This window comes from Pinus tabuliformis, chromosome 1_2, assembly GCF_031772625.1.
Source record: "Pinus tabuliformis cultivar Carrire ecotype Pingquan chromosome 1_2, CPIR1, whole genome shotgun sequence".
Classification (NCBI taxonomy): domain Eukaryota; kingdom Viridiplantae; phylum Streptophyta; class Pinopsida; order Pinales; family Pinaceae; genus Pinus; species Pinus tabuliformis.
Window position 1 is genome coordinate 1,026,546,296 of NC_142298.1, and position 5,461 is coordinate 1,026,551,756.

At 38.5% G+C, this 5,461-nt stretch overlaps 1 pseudogene; it reads right to left on the reverse strand.

Annotated features, from left to right (window-relative positions):
* Nucleotides 1–848: 848 nt before the first annotated feature.
* LOC149209626 (acireductone dioxygenase 2 pseudogene) lies at nucleotides 849–1,432 on the reverse strand (annotated as a pseudogene).
* Between the last annotated feature and the right edge of the window lie 4,029 nt (nucleotides 1,433–5,461).

A 5,461-nucleotide genomic window follows, 5' to 3' on the forward strand; every position in this document is an offset into this window, starting at 1 on the left:
TAGGTAATTCCTATATTGGTGTGTGTCTAGTGAGAAATTATCTCAACCAAAGGTGTCTAAGATAGCACGCACTATCTTGAGAAATTGTCTCTCATCTATTTATTTGTAACACTATATTCAATTATTTTGTGAAAATGAATGAAAATGAGAGAAAATACCTGAGGAAGCCATGAGGCTGAAGCCTTTTTTGCCCATATTTTGTGTCTAGTTTTTATATGTGTTTTTCTGTAATCTGTTTGAGTTAATTTCATTTTCAAAATGTGGTATCAGAGCCAGGTTAGACTTGTGTGACGCTGCATCCAAAGCCACCAAAGTTCAGATCAGTTTATTTTTTTATTGCTTGAGGACCGGTCCAAATTCGCCATCATTGGGCAATTGCATTAGTAGTTGCATGCGTCGAAGAAGCTCAGATCATGGTAACCTGCGTGAAGGAATTAGAGCTTAGATCATAGCACAAATAGAACAAGGTCAACAATTGAACTTCTTCTCGAATTGTTTTATTGAATTGCTTTAAATATGTGTTCAGTATTTTAAAGCCGCGGGATGGTGAATTTTTCTGTTTTTTCTTTGGCCTGGTTTGATACTGCGCTCGAGATTTATGACAGTTAAAGATTTACTGTTGGGGTTGTATAGCATTTTTCTATTGAGTTGTGGCTTCAATTATCGATGAATAACACCTAACGAATTATAAGCTTCAAAACCTGGCAGAAACGACTGTTAGAGAATAGGAATTTTGACATCCAACGATTCGACTGCATTTCTTTTCCCAATTTTTTAACCTTTTTTTTGGGTTTAAAACTCGTCCAAGAAATCAAGGTACATGAAATCTTGCCAATTTTTTGAATCCATCAGTGTCTATCCCCGTGGTTCGACAATGTATCGCTTGTATGAATCAGTGGCTTACAGCTAGTCAGATTCCTAATGGGATTGTCATCTTGAGGACGGTTGTGTGGAGTCCATACTGGCTCACCCACGAACAACCTCATGGCCTTGATGTAGTTGGATGTATCCAGGGTGAAATGATGATAGATGCCTGCGGATAAAACAATCAAGTCCCCTTTCTTTAACCAAACTCGAATCCATTTGTCATTACTGTCTCTTACATCACAGTATCCGCTGCCCTCCAAACAGTAATGTATCTCCTCATCATTGTGGATGTGCTCCTCGAAAAAGGTCTTCTTGAGCTTCTCATGATAGTTGGGCAGTTTTTCTGGAGAACATGTGATTATGTCCATGTATGTATACCCTCTGTTCTCGCGAATTTGCTGCAGCTCTAGATCAGTTTCATATTTATCAGCGTCCAGGTGCCAGTATAATACCCCCAAATCTGCAAGCCCTTCCAGAGAAACGTATTGCTGCAGCTCAGAGTAATGAGGCAACCTCTGATCCTCATCAGTTTCGTTCCTATACCACGCTTCCATAGTTGACCAGGGAACTGAGCGCACGATTTTTCACTTTGGGATTGAGAGACTGTGTATTGGCCCAGAGACAAACTGTGACAGCATGTTGTGCAGAGGCAGATGCGGATGAATGGAGTTGGAGCTGGGTTATTGAAGCAGTGATTGATAAAGTTGATTCTGCAACGTTCAGCAAGAACCAGATCAGCGTTGAAGTAGTGGACCGATTTCCTGAGGCTGAAAAGTACGATGACAGTCATCGATTCCAAGCTGCGTTAGTTCTGGAGTGTACACAGGAATAAACTGTGTGTCAATGATTCTTACTGCCCCAGCGTTGAACGGATATGAACCAGCGTTCCAGGGTTGAACGAATGTGGCATCAGATTTTATTAATTTCCAGCGTTCCAGTCAGCGTTAATGATTGGTGAAATTTAAAAGTGGACTTGGTAATTGGAGTTTTTTTTTTTAAATGTAATTGTGATTTGCAAATAAATCATATTTTTTTGGAGGAATAAGATGAATGCGAGAGGCATGACTATGGTTTTATGACCATAAGTGAATGTTTTTTTTCCGCATGTGTTGAAATTGCCCAGTGAGTGGATTTACTTGACATGAAATTGGAGATGCATTTTTATATGAATGAAAGTGGTGAGATTGTGAGTTGAAAGGATGGTTTTTGGCTCTTTGTGATTGAAGAACTAAGGAGTGTTTCCATTTGTATTTGGAGCGATAAGGTGCATTACATTTTGTAAATTTGAAGAATATTTTGTGGAGATATAAGTGTCTTATTTTGTATTTGGATTGATAAGGGAAAGTTGTTGTAATTCAAAGTATTGTTTTACTTTGAGAGGGATCGTGTCACTATCCATTCAGATTTTGAAAGCGAGTTGTTTCAAAGGGTTTTCAGCTTGGCATTATCATCGCTTCAGAAGTTGAGAAATGATGTACTCCAATCATTAATAAAAACATATCATTTTTGTGGTGATTGTGTCCTAGATCCGCCTGAAATTGAATAAGGGGATCTAAGGTACACTATGTGTGTTTGATGGTGCATGTGTTTTATGGCTTCATGTTTTTTCTTTTTGATCTGTGTCTAGTTGTGACACATCAATAATTTCATCTAATATCGCATACATAAAGCAAGCACAACACATAGCTGCAAGATCAACACTACAACAAATAATCAAAATTTTCAACATCGGCATTCTACCTCAACAAACAAATTTACTCAATACAATCAAGTTCATGAATCTGCAGACTCCAGCGTTTCAAAGCAAAGTCTACATCACTACATTCAAGTTAATGAATCTGTAAACTTCAAGGTTTCAAAGCACAATCTACATCAACATTATTGAACTTGTAATCAAACTCAAATTACATTGAATTGTAAGGGTGCATTCTCGGTTGAAACCGACACCCAAGTCTTGAATTGAGTCAAATTGAATTCATTGTAGTGAGTCATTAAAATCATTAAGTGTTTTTTTTTGGGTGCATTTTCGACAATGTTTGACACCCTTCCTTTAAGTAGAATCAAGTGAATGCACGAATTTTAACTCTAACACAAACAAGCAACAAGTTCACATCTCCTGCAAGTGAGCGTGAGTATTCATTCAAGAAATTTGCATCAAAATAGTACAAAGTTCAAAACTTCAAGTGAGCCAGAGTGAAGTTCATTACAGCAACGATCAAAGCAACCAAGCAAGTTCCACTCTAACACCAATCAAGCAAGTTGAGATCAACATCAAGCGAGTGTGGCTATTCATTCAAGTGAGAGTGAAGTAATCAAGTAAGGCAAGTGAGTATTCACACAAACACAATTGTCATCAAGCGAGCGTGAATTCCAGAGTTTAAGCAAGAAATTTCTACAACTCTAGCAAGTGTTCTCAGCAAGTACAATAAGCAACAAATCAAGCGAGCGTGCCATTCAAGTCCCATAGCAAGCGAGCCTGTCATTCAAGTAACAAAATCAAGTGAAACAATTCAAAGCACGACATCTACGACAAGAGAGCCTGACTTCAAGTGAGCAAGTTCAGATGGCGCAACATATTCAGTTGTTACACATTCTTCATAGTTTGATCATCTCCAGTGATGAAGACATGGTGCACATTAGCAAAGAAACTCTTGCTGATCTTTCACGGCATCTACAACAAACACATGAAACCATTGAGTTTCTTCAACTAGAGTCGCAACTACAAAGAGATGAGCTGCAACAAAACAGTGCTTCTTCCAAGTCATTCAACCATACAGATGAAGATAATGATGTTGATTCCAAATCACTCATCCAAACAGCTTCAAGTGGCGAAGTTGTTCATGACCAAATTCAAATTTCTTCCAAACCCATCATCAAGCCCTGGGAAGAGATTCAAAATAACAAGAATCGACGAGGCTTAGGATATGTCACTGATGACACCAACTTACATATCCCAGATTATTCCAAGCCAATTAAGTTTGTGAGTGCAGGATTTCTTGAACAACTCACCTCAGTAGGTTCTGAGAAAATTGTAGACAAACAGAATTGCACGCAACCTGAAGTTAATGTCCAACCGAAATGTTCTCATTGTCAAAGAACCGGTCATATGGAAGATCAGTGTTTTGATCTCCATAATTGTTGCCATTGTGGCAAGCCCAATCATTCCTCAACAAAATGTAGCAACCAACAAAAATCAGCCAGATTGAAGATACATTATGAATGGATCGATCCTTGGGAATGGTCATCCACACTCAAAATATTGTCTCAGTTCTACAACCGACTACAATCACACATAGTGCAGCCAGCAGTGAACCGATGATGGTACTCTCACGTAGTTGAACGAGGGAGTACCACAGTGAAACTCTCCTACACCTGAAGGGGGGGAGTTCAAATATATTTTGGAGAAGATTGTCTCTCCTTTCAGCTGACAAAGGGGGGAAAATGTCAATGAAATTGACAAGTGGTTGTCAGACTGAAAGTATCGACAACATCAGCGAAGCAGCTTGTGGGCATCTTCATCAGCCAGTGGGAATTTGTCATCAGCAGTGAGCATCATCAAATTCACCAATGGACGATCGACAGCGAAAGAAACAGTGAGCAACTTTCATCATAGCAAAAGCAACATTGAGTTGTTTTTCGACATCTTCATCCAATGGGCGATCATCATCAGCAAATACGCCAGTGGGCATTCATCAAATTGTGTCAGTGGACACTGGATGCTGTTTTCAAGCAAAGGACAGTTGGATCCTTTTGCGGCTTGGCACATGATGGAGTTGTCAAGCGTCCCTCTGAGATGAATCAGTCATGCAGCTAACTCAGTCTCTTCATATTGCAGTTTCTTCAGCATCCAGATTTGGCGGTTTTTTCAGGCAATGTTTTTGAAGATCAACATGAGAATTTGGAAGATGGTTCCTCGTTCTTATTTTGGATTTATCATTGAAGGGGGGAATGTTAGCCTCTCTCATAAAACAATAATAAATCCAAAAATAAATAAATAAATAAATTAAATATTCCAAGTTAGGAATTTGTGCCTAACTCTTCGGTTGTTCCTCTAAGATAGGAGTTAGTTTAGGTAATTCCTATATCGGTGTGTGTCTAGTGAGAAATTATCTCAACCAAAGGTGTCTAAGATAGCACGCACTATCTTGAGACATTGTCTCTCATCTATTTATTTGTAACACTATATTCAATTATTTTGTGAAAATGAGAGAAAATACCTGAGGAAGCCATGAGGCTGAAGCCTTTTCCGCCCATATTTTGTGTCTGGTTTTTATATGTGTTTTTCTATAATCTGTTTGAGTTAATTTCATTTTAAAAACTTGTACTTTGAGTGAAGATCGAATGATATTGAAGACCCGGGATCTAGTTTCATCCATCTGGGCTGCGATATATATTCAGGAAAATAAAGACATCAAATGTACATCATTACTTCACAGATAATCATCCAACCTAAGGGATGATGGCTGTACCAGAATCATCAGTCTGCACACAGATGATTGCCTGTCTTATGTACATGAAAATGAATTTATAAAGTTGAGCATGGGAATGCTCGCCTCAGCTAGATCATGAAAATATTATGAAGATAATGTATTGT